Source organism: Dasypus novemcinctus, chromosome 3 (assembly GCF_030445035.2).
Source record: "Dasypus novemcinctus isolate mDasNov1 chromosome 3, mDasNov1.1.hap2, whole genome shotgun sequence".
NCBI lineage: Eukaryota > Metazoa > Chordata > Mammalia > Cingulata > Dasypodidae > Dasypus > Dasypus novemcinctus.
The window spans coordinates 161,668,841-161,680,853 of NC_080675.1; the positions used below are offsets into that span (position 1 = coordinate 161,668,841).

The 12,013-nt window shown below is 37.5% G+C and overlaps 1 non-coding gene across 1 annotated transcript; it reads left to right on the top strand.

Moving 5' to 3' along the window:
* Nucleotides 1-1,792: 1,792 nt before the first annotated feature.
* On the top strand, nucleotides 1,793-1,899 carry LOC111766460 (U6 spliceosomal RNA). The gene has a single exon (XR_002798506.1). It is a non-coding gene; the product is annotated as a U6 spliceosomal RNA (small nuclear RNA).
* The last annotated feature ends 10,114 nt before the right edge of the window (nucleotides 1,900-12,013 follow it).

Genomic DNA, 12,013 nt, shown 5'->3' on the forward strand with positions numbered 1-12,013 from the left:
CATGTTGCTTGGGAGTGCTTGGGAGGAAAAGTTATGTTGGATATATATTTCCATAATTGAAATACAATAAAGAGAAACTACAGAGGCAATGACAATTAAATACAATACATACCATGGATTGGATTTAATAATGGAGGAGAAAAGACTGACAAGACATTGGGGTTTATGAAAAAATTGGCATATTGTCGGTAAGATTTATGTCAATGCCAAATTTCATGAACTTGATAAATATGTATAAGGTGATTACATAAATGATGTCTTTGTTCTTAGGATTGAATTATTAAGTGTTTAGGGAGTATGATGTATACAACCTACTCTCAAAGTTTTAGAAAATTGATAAATAGTTGATGGACAGATGATAGATGAATAGATAGATGGTAGATAGATATAGATAGAAGGACATGGCAAAGGCAGCAAAATGTTCAAATTTGATGGGTTTGGGATCTGTATGGGTTTTGCAATATTTTGCAACTGTCATATAAATTTGAACTTATTTCAAAAGAAAAGGTTTTTTAAAAAGTACATACTGGATGAACGGAAGCATTTATTAATGAATATCATTTATATAATAATCAGATTGAAAACTTTAAATACTGCAAATTGTTTTCCATCCTGTCATTCACCCTAATATGACAATCCAGCCAACTGTGTTCACAGGGCTGGGGCTGAGGGCTGTTAAGACCAATGGCAGAGACAGGGTCAAGTCTTGTGTTTCTCCTTCCCTAAGGACCTCTGTTTAGCAAGAGTCCCATATACTGATGGGATTTACATGTGCTGGAAAATTATTTTCCCTGTCAAATGTCTTCTCATTAGTTTCTTCTTCTAAATAACATCTCATTCAGATTTGCTCAGAAGAGTAGATCAGAAAAAGTGCTTCGACCTGGATGTAAGCTAAAGAAAGAGGGGTCCATATTTTTTTCTAAAAGTATTTTCCCAATTTCTTATAGTTAGACATTTAAGTTGTTTTAAATTTTCACTTATTATAAATATTGTTTCAGCTCGTGTGTTGTTAAAACTCTTTCTTCTCGTAACCTAAGTATCTTTAAAAAAAAGTAGGTGTAATATGGTGGCATTTTCAGGACCTTGGAATTGTCCTGAAAGATGTTGCAGTGATGGATACAGGCCATTATATATCTTGTCATAACTTACACACACTTAGTGGCAATGTTCCAATATGTATTCATCATTTTTAACAAATGGACCACACTAATGAAAGATGTTAATGTAGGCAAGTGTAGGATGGGTAGGGAGTAGGGCATATGGGAATCCCCTACATTTTATGTAACATTTATGTAATCTAAGTATCTTTTTTTTAAAAAAAAAAAAAACCTTTCTTCTTAAAAAAAAAAAAAGAAAGATGGGCAGTGACAAAGTGAAACTCATTTTCCAAAGTGATTTTGTCAGGGGTGAAAGTTTGTGAAAAAGGTCTTTTCTACCCTTTTATTTCCCTTTAGTTTATTAAACTGCATTGTAACCTGAAAAGAAACTATTAAAAAACTGGAATGGGATAGGATTTTCTTTTAATGTTTCCTACAGATATGGAAAAGTGTATTGGAATTAGTCAAAATGAGTTGGGCAATTTAATCAGAAAGCATAATAAACATGTAGATATGGTTTGGTTAAGACTGCATAAAGAAATACTTTAGAATTTCTATGAGAGCAAATGTATAATAATAATAATAATTCATAGTGTTTTACTTCTGCAAAGGGTTGAAACACTCATCACATTTGGTCTTCTTGGCAACCCAACCCATTAAATGGAATGTAGACCTCATATATAAAAAAGAAGATTGTGCTCACTTTGGCAGCACATATACTAAAATTGGAACAATACAGAGAAGATTAGCATGGCCCCTGTGCAAGGGTAACATGCAAATTCAGGAAGCATTCCATATATTTCATTAAAGTTGCAAAGGTAAAAAAAAGATTGTATATGCCCCAAATACTGGTCCTTTTCTTTTAGATTGACTAAATGTTTTTTGATTATAGCAACTACACAAGAGAGCCCTAATTTTGAATAATTATTTTCTTTTGAATAAGTGTGAATTTTAGAATAACAAATCTGTCCTCGTTTTAGACTCATGTAAAGGTTTAGAAAATACAAGTTAATAAACATAAGCTAAAAAGTATTCACACTTTACACATTGAACACCTGTTTAATTATGGATGCGTTTCTTTTTGGTACATTTTCTTCTAGTAGTATTTTCTTTTTTAGTACATAATATGCGTGTGTGTTTGGAATCCTGTTGTACGTGCTTTTATAAACCTAATTTGGTTTCCATTTAACATCATGTCATGGTATATAGTATGATGTCTTCGGTAAATTTTATGTAGGTGTTCTTTATTAAGTTAAGGAATTTCTCCTCTAATCCTAGTTCAATGAGAGTTTATTTTATGAATGGGTATTGGGTTTTGTCAAGTGCCTATCCTGCATCAATTATGATAATCCTAATATTTTTCTTCTCTAGCTTGTCGAGGTGATAGATTGCATTGATTGATGTTTAGAACCATACTTGTATAGCTAGAACAAATTCCACTTGGTTATGACATGTAATTTTTAAATTAATTATTGGGTTTGAGTTGCTTTTTTTTTTTTACAAAGGTTTTTTTGTGTCTATGTTCATGAGAAATATTGGTCTGTAGTTTTTCTATCTGGTAATGTATTTATCTGGTTTTGGTATTAAGGTAATGCTGGCATCATAGATTGAGGTAGGATGCATTCTCTTCACTTCTCTTTTCTGGAAGAATTGCAGATAATTGATGTTACTTATTTCTTACATGTTTCGTAGATTTTACCAGTAAAACTATGTGTGCCAGGTGCTTTCTTTTTTTGGAAAGGTATTACTTATTGATTCAACTTTTCTAATACATATCATCTATTTCAATTTCTCCTTGAGGTTTTTTCTTTCAAGAAATCAGTCCACTTCCATTAAGTGAGGAAATTTGTGGGTATAGAGTTTCTTATATTCAATTATCATCCTTTTACTGTCTACACAATCAGTAGTGATGACCCCACATTTCTTTCTGATACTGTAATTTTTTTCTTCTCATTTTTAATCTTGGCAAGCCTGGTTAAAGGTCTATGAATTTTATTGATCTGTTCAGATAATCAGCTTTTGGTTTTTGGTTTATTCTTGTTTTCCTATTTTTAGTTTTCTTGATGTCTGCTCTAAATTTTACTTTTTTCCTTATTCTTCCACTAATTTCCTAAAATAGAAGCTTAGTTTATGGACTTTATATCATTTGTCTTTTCTAATGTATGTGCTAAATTTCCTTCTAGGCATCACAGATTTTAAAGAGTTGTATTTTCCTTTACATTTAGTTCCAAATGTTTTTTAGTTTCCCTTGTGATTTCTTGGACCATAGGTTTCTAAATTTAGTTTTACTGTTGTTCAGTTTCCAAAAATGAATTTCTATTATTATTAATTCAAGTTTACTTGTAATCTGAGAGCATACTTTATATTATTTCTTACTTTTAAATTTGTAAACAGAGGTCAACTTTTAAAGCCAGTTTCAAATTTTTTGATTTTATGACTTCTAACAATACTAAAAAAAAGTGGTTTATTAAATATGATGCCCAGCTATTAAGTTAATGAGAACCATAAAAGACAAACTCATCAGGATATTGGCATTGACAATAAGAAAACATCATAGAAAGTCAAAATTGTTTGACAAGTAAGGGTGTCTGAGCCCAGAGTTATTGCAAGTTGCTTTTCCTGAATTCACTCCCTAACACCAAAGAAAGCCATTGCTGGATTTTCATTCTTCTTCTGTTTTATCAATAGGAAATCTAATGGAGTTGGAGGGTCATAAATTCTAGGTAAGTATTTGATGAAGACCAATGGAAACAAATTCTTCTCTAAACTCCATATTATATTGGTGCTAGGGCTTGCTCCTCAGTTTCTCTATGAATTTCTAGAAATGGTGAAAGAAAAACATAAAAGTTAATTCTTGAGCCACAGAATAAGATTCTAATTGAAGCACTGAACATGCCATTTTATGGCTCTTTCCACTTTACGGACGGAGAAGTCACCTGGAATAGTGCTACCTCCACCTGTCTATGTCCCTGCATGATAGTTCCAAAACCCTAGCTTTTCTGGAAAGCTACCAAGGACTTTCTGAGTCACTTGTGGTGGAATATATGCTGCTCACAGATTAAAAGAGAAAACCAGAACAGTCTCAGAAGAACACGGCAATAAAAATGAACATGCTTTCTAGGTATCGTAACTTTCTACCCTTCTCCTCCTTCCCCATCTTACCCATACGGGGTTGTCTTACAGGAGATGTATATACAGTTTTTATTTAAACAACTGACCTTTATATTTATATTTCCCAACAATAAGTAAGAGAATTTTGTATAATTCACCAGAGTCCTCTTGACAAAACTCTTATTGCAATGGGGGAAAAGCACACCCATATCTTCTTTTCTCTAGGCTTTGAAAAGTGATTCTAATCACACTGAAATCTGGGGGAGGATTGTGTGTGTGAGTGCTGAATAGCACCCACGTTTCTCTCCCTCTCTCTTTCAGGAACGGTCTCCTGTTACTCAGCCCCGAAGGCTGGTATCATGTTCCAGTTCTTATTCATTCCAGGCCAGGGAGATCTTCCTGGCCCTCCTCTGGTCACTTCGTTTTGTGCTTCCCAGAGAGGAAAGTGAGTTTTGAAAGTGTCAGTATAGTGTAAATGCTGATGTATAGGCCACAGTTGATTGTCTCTCAAAAGACCTTGGGAGCCTTCGCTTTTCCTCTGTTCCCTTCAAGTTGGGAATGATTCATCAGCTGGCCTTTAGCAAGAAAGGAGGCTGGCCTTAGGTCTCAGGCCTTTGACCTCTGTGTAGACAAAGGTCAGACTGGGAGCAACTGTGCAAGCGCCAGAGCGGGAGCCACAGGCATAGAAACCCAAGGCTGCGGCGCCCGGGGGAGTGGAGGGGGATGGTGGGAAAGAGGGGGAATTTAAAAAAGTTCAGAGTATATTTCTAAGAGACTCAGTGGATCAGCTGACAAGCAGGGTCAGAGGTCATATTTATGCTTGATTCTCTGAGCATGTTACAGTAACATCTGCTTGTTAGTGGTCTTTAGGGACCAGGCATGGGACCAAACGTTTCTGACCTCCTTCCACAAAAGAGGACAGGCTAAGAGATTAGGGGTTCCTATTAATGTGTATGTTTGACTTCACGACCTGCCCCCCTTCTCCTGGGCACCGTTTGTCAGCCTCACCCCATTTCTTTTTATATTCTTGCTAAATATTTAAATAAGCCACATGGTTTTCAGTGGGACAGCATTTGAAACCTCAGAAAAGAAAGTTACCTTTCAATTGGTGAAAATCCTGGTGAAAAATATAAAATGGGAAAGGGTAAGAGCAAAGCAACAACAAAACAAAACAAAACAAAGCAAACCAAGCCAAGCCAAACCAAAAACCCACGAAACAAACAAGGAAACAGGAAGAATCAAAATATTTCACAGAAACTTCTCAACCTTTGTGAAAATAATTAGAATGAAAGTGTCCATTGTGATGGTCTCTGTTATATTCTGCAATAAGTTTGCCAACAGGAGAAATGACTTGGTCATTCCATTGTCAGGATATTATAACTTGATGTGGTATTTGCCTCGGCAATTGGTGCCCTAAATGCAAAATGAGGGCAGGGTTCATAATCCAGAGGAGATTCAGCAAGGGGCATTGATTCCAGCCTTTTTATTGGTCTTTTTTTGTGTGTTTGAGTCCCACTTATGCCTTTTTGGACACACATCCTTCAAGAATTCTTAATTGTGGTCTCCTGTCACAAATAATTAAAGCTTTTATGTGTTCAAATCCTTCCCCACCCCCCACCTGCTTCATTGCTGTCTCTGATTGCTCTAGCCACACTAATAATCAATGGAAGCATGGAGAAATTTCTGGAAAATGATTGGAAAGAAAAAGACAATGCACTAAGGTGCTAAATATTCTTTCTTCATTTCCTAAAAGAATATTGGCTGTGTGTCTGCTATCTTCCAAAGTATTTTGCACAGGTTGCAATTAATCAGACTTCCTGTATTTTCATGTCCCATGGTTTTTGCAGGGGATATTTCTGGAAGGAATCAGCTTGGTTTTATACAAGCTCTTGGCACTGGTACAGGCTTTTGTATTTCATGACCGTATGTAGCTGATACCTTGACCACACACATTACTCTCAGAACCCAGGTTCCATCTTGTTTTAGTGTAAAGTCTCCAGGAAAGGAAAAAATATTGGAGTGGTGGCAGGAGGTTAGGGATATAGGCATTTATTTTTAGTTAGAGAAAACTAAAATATCAAGTATGCAATATCACATAGTACCGCCTTTGCTGATTCCACGAGAAGAGGAAAATTCATACAGTTTAAACTTTCCTGTGTCTGTAGGAAAACAAGATCCTTGCTATATGTAGGGAATTGCCTAGGGGAAACCAGCTCCTAGAAGCAGATTAGATTGTTCTGAGGCAAATGATATGAGTAAGCGTTCTTCAAAGGTAATGCTGTATGTGTGTGTGTGTGTGTGTGTATTTGGGTTGGGGTAGTTGGTGGTGGGGTGGAAGATGGGAGCTGTTCAAATCCACTTTGTGATTATAAATAATTAAAAAAAATTCAATCGGAAGTGCGCTCTGCCAAACTTCACAATAAACCTCCTAGCAGGTCATTGAGATTTTCTTAATCAGGGTCAGACCCCCAAGCATAAGGCCAATGAGTTCAGTGGGAAAACGACTCTTCTTCCCAGTTTTTTTTCCTTTTCCTTTTTTCTTTCATTTGGAAGGGACCCCCTCATAAACATGCAGAGCAATTTTCCAGTACATTAACCCAGGAGGGATCCTCTCTCTGTCAGCTCAAGAGACAGAAAAGTTGAGAAACAGGGTGAGAGAAGATGGATGGCCTGGGATATAAGGGAGGGCAGTTTTTCCACTGTCCTGCCCTGTACACCTAGGACAAAGAGTTCATTGACTGCAATGCTTGACATCAGCCTCATAAACTAGTACTCGGCCACAAAGGGTCTGACACTTGAAAGTACCAGTCCCTGCCTTCTTTCTATTGCAGCTGTGCCCGGGGGTTGGACCTAACAGTGGTGTCCCTTTGTCAACCCACAGGACAAGAGGTGAAGATAAATAGTGTTGACTTTAATGTAGTCACCCAATTTTACTATTTCCCAAAAGACAACGGTTCCTCCCAGGCCTCACATTGTGGCCCCAGGAGATAGAAGTCTCTTTCCTTTGGCCAGGAAGCAAGGGTAGAGTTGGCCTCAGAGAGCAACTCAGAGTGGAGGCTGAACATGTAGCTTGAAAGGAAGGGAGTTGGTGAGAAGTGCAGAATTGTGGGAGCTGTTCCTTGTCTGTTGTGAGGAGGTTGTATGGTTTTCATGCATTCCAGTTCGGTCACAGTGGTTTCTTTCATTTTCCTGAAAATGGTCCTCGAGGGGAAAAAATGGATGCAGGAAGCTAGACCAGGAACATATAAGATTATGTGATTTGAAGGTTTTTTTTTCTGATTATCAGCAGGTCAGAACATAAAATGCCTCCCTGAGAATACTTTGGTAGTGAGACTTTAACAGTAAGCACCTAAGTAAAATGCAAGCAATTCTGCATGCTGAAGGCAGGAACATACTGGCTGTGGGGTCTGTTGCATTTTATTGCTATTATCAGTTGTTTGTTATTATTATTATTTTTTACTGGGCATCGGCATGGGTAAACTTTTGGCGTAGTTTCTTTTAGTGTTCGGGAAGGTAGAATTCGAAATATAGAACATGGAACCCATTTGGACTTGGTGGGTTATGGTCAGGTTAGACTGACTGGAGAGGACCCGAATGTCATCCAAGATCCACTAACTGTATTGTGCCACTTTGGATCTGACTGTCTCCCTCTGAAAAGGCTGATCAGAAGATAACGTCTGATCCATTCCCAGCTACATGCTTCTGTCTCCAGTCAGGTCTCTCTGTCTTCAGAGTGTATTTTAAAGGCCTTTGGGAACCCAGGATTCAAGCAACTATCCAAGACTATTTTATGTGCAAAGACAGGAAAGTGTGGCCACTCAAGCCCCTTTGTATCCCTTGTGCCCAAGCTGAAGAAAAGTCATTTTTGAGAAAGAAATGCCAGAGCAAAGTGCTTAAAAACCAGCGATAGAACTCAGATCAATGACACATTAGCTAGTCTTCAACATTTTGCTAAGTTTTCCTCCCCATTCCCGTTTCACCTTGTGTGTTGAAGTGTGGAGCCTCCTTCTGTTTACGACACTTCTCTTTGTATCATGTCGGCATATATCTCAGACGTAGTTGCTCAAATTATTTTAAAAATTCCATTCGATAGAACTCAACTGTAATCTTGTTCTAGAGAATATCACTTGAGTCTATGGCTTAAAGCTATCTCATTTGATGGGAAGATATTTGAGGGATTGAATCATTTCTATGATCTTTTAAGTAAATATGTCTATCCTAAGAATTAATTGTTGCAAATTTACAACACAGTTTCTTGAAAATAGAGTGACTGACTAGCTTCCAATTCACATTGGTTTAACCTCCTCTTTAGGAGAATGTTGTAGTGAATGCATTTCCTCTTGTTTCAGTATTTACCATGGTTAGCTTTTGATCGGCTATGTGGCAATCCTTTTGACTTATTGCTGAATATACCATGTTTGCAGAGGGTAGATTTCAGTAATTGCCTGTTGTTCTTCCTTTTGGAATTCCTGAATTCATTTTTTCCAGGTATACTTACTTTCATTTATACTTAAGTAGAGCCTTGATGGTTTCCAGAAACATGTATGCTATCTCAAAATGCCACTCCTAGTTTTCACAGCCCAGATCTGGTTTCTGAGGCAACCAGCAAAGGGAACCTAACTATGCTCCCCTGTCTCTACCTCATTGTCAACTGCTCCCTTTGTCTTCCCAAAGCCACCAGTCCCACAATTCTACCATCCTCTGGGCTTGCCATCGTAACATGTCATTGACAGCTTTCAGAGTCAAGGTTCTAAGCATTTTGTAGCAGAGAAAGAAAATAACTGAATGTGAACAAACAAATGCCAGCTTGAGGGGGCTGAAAACAGAAAAGTTTAAAACTAGATCTAGAGGATTTTCATGTGATGAGGCTACTGGAAAAACTGTCAGTTTTTTCTGTACCCATGTATGTCTCTCCTAGCCCCTTCTTCTGCAGGGGTGGGGAGGACGTAGTCCTACAGTGTTCAGTGTATAGAGAAGAGAAAAATAGGGGGAACATCTGGAACACCTCTCCTCACAAACAAAAGTCATTGGACCTCTTTCTTCTCTTTTCCTACCCCATTGAATTCTCTCCCTTTCCTCTGTTTCAAAACACAGAAAGAAGTTTCCTCCATGGATTATTGGATAAACCCTAGAGTTGAGAAGGTCTCTCAATGAGTTCTTCTGAAGCTCTTTCATATGAGAAGCAATAAGATGGTTGGGGAAAACTCATGAATGGCATCCGGAGAATGCTTGAATTCTAGTTTGAGCTTTCTTGATTGATCTTGTACAACTATTTCACCTCCTTCAATTTCCTTATTTTATAAGACAGACTTTTAACTGAATTTTTTCTTCCCTTTTTCTCTTGCTCTCTGTGGTCTAGCAGTGACCTGCATTATAAACAATCATGGAAAAAAAGTGAGACAGTGCTTAAGAAAGCAATTGAACATTGTAGAGTATGATATCAATTTCAGGCACTGTTAGAATCACATCTAGAAAGGGTGGTGAATTTCATGTGCACATAGGACCAAAGATTTCTTTTACTCTATATTTAGGCTTAGCTCATAAAGTTGGAACTGATAAGTTTTTAGAGTTTCTTAGTTGTACTTGAGGACACAGAGTTTTTTTTTAGCCATACCATTAGAAACCAACTTCCCAAGCAGAGACTTTAGCATGTGGCTGTCCCCATGAGATTCTGTGACTGGCCTGGCCTCCTTCATTTGAAACAGAGGTTAAAAATGCTTTTAGATAAACATTAGTGTTCTGGCTTGTTAACGATCTTACTTTCTGTCAAATTCTATTTTTATTTGCATGGTATAAAACCTTTATTTTAGCAAAAATGAATACTTCAATCCAGTTGTATTTATGCCAGCACAGGCTATGGGCGCATATTATGACTCTGGTTCGTGTATTGGTAGCAGGAAGGTGCTGGTGAGGCCTCCCTTTGTCTCCCACTCACTTTGTCTCTGAGAGCTAGGTTATTGCTACAGATAAAAAGAAAATAAGTTGTTTTTCCTCTGTGTAAATAACTCCCTCTGTACGAAGCGAAGCACGGCAGCACCTCCCATGCCCTAGGTCCTTGAAGTAAAAAAGCTTTGGGTGTATGACCAGAAAAAAGAATGGTTGGATAGGTTTTGTTCCTCTCCTCACAGATAATGATACCAGGAGACTTTTTGTAGAGAGACTGTGATGAGTTTCATACTTTGATGCCAACTTTAAAAAGACAAGAAGCCAGGAAAATCAAGGAGTTAGTTGTTGTGCATAGTTCTCTAGTTTTGTTTCCCCCTAAATGATTCAACCTGACATAACAATTACTTATTAAGCATGGCCAAATCGATGACCTGCAAACTTGCCGAGCTCAATTCCTGTCTCTCCTGAGCAAGATGGCCTTTGCTTTCTTTTTTGTTTTTTTTTTTTCACTTGCTTTATCATCATTGTCCTTGTTGACTAAACTAAAAAAGTTAGCCTTATGTCTGAATTTTTTTCTTTTCTTTCTCTCCTGCTCTTTTTGTTCTAATAGTTCCATTGACTCTTCCTTTCCACTATGACCAGATTGTATTCTTTCTCTTTCAGTTGCCCCACTTATTTGAGGCTTTCAATCCTTCTTGCCTAAACTGCAATACCTGCTTCATCCCAAGTTCACTATTCCCCCACTTACTAATACAATATTTGGCTCTAACTCCTTCCCTGTCTTCTATTTATATTTCCATGGCTTGTGCGTGAAACTTGATAACCCAGAATGCACTGCCCTTCATTTCCTTATGAAATTCACATTGCATTCTTCATCAAGCCTGCCTTGACACCTCTAGAGCCCAGCAAACCCTTGCCTTGCACCATTAGCATTTGCCACATACTTCAGTGTTTTCATGTAAAACAAGGCCTAAAATATCCAATGCCATCTTCTAGAAGCTGTTAGAACTATTAATAGGAACAAGAGTGTATGGAGATTATAAATCTGGTTAGGAAATCAGGCATTGACGTATGTAGCAATAATAATATTGATAATAGTTATTAATATTACTGACTGAGTCCCTCTTACCTTCACTGGCTCATTTAATGCAGAAAATAACCATTGAACTTTGTCCTTAGTATCCCATTTCACAGATAAGGGCACTCAGCTATACACAGTCTCAGTAGAATGAGGTACATGTTTGAATAGAACTACAAAGGATTATGACAGGCCAGAAGAAGAGATGGTGCCAGCTGGGAAGGGGGTTGTGAAAAGGTTTAAAGGAAGAAAAAAGTGATTTGGGATTTTTCATTTAATGAATCAGAAATGCATCATCTTTCAGTTCTTGTATTGTTATAGTTCTATGAGGGCATATTTGTGTTCTTACCTGGGTGGTTAGCTCCTTGAAGATGAGTATTGGTTCTTTTTGTCTCTTCTATGGTTTCCAGCCTAGTACTTTTTATATAAAAACTGTATGTTATTAATAATTTTTTATCTTGAACAATGATGATGCTGCATTTCAACTTTTTTGTTTGTGCTTTTCCAGATATATAGCTTGAGTGAGGTTGCTACGTTGAATGTTGGGAAATAGGTTGCTTAGTGTATACACTGTGTGTATGTCAATGTAATTACAGTAGCAATAATATTTTCTGGTTTTAATTTATTCTGGAATGCTTTCAGACTTGTTTTTCTCCATTTGTCCTCGTATCAGCTATTGGTTAAGTAGAGCAGAGTTTGCAATGTAAGGAACTAAAGCTGGTGTAGGAGAGCTGATATGAGTTGCTGAGATTGTGCCCAAGTTAGTGTTCTTCCTTAGAGTTCCTCCTCAAGGTTGTGTGTCCTTTCCAACATGCCAGTGGTGACCTCACAGGGTTACTGA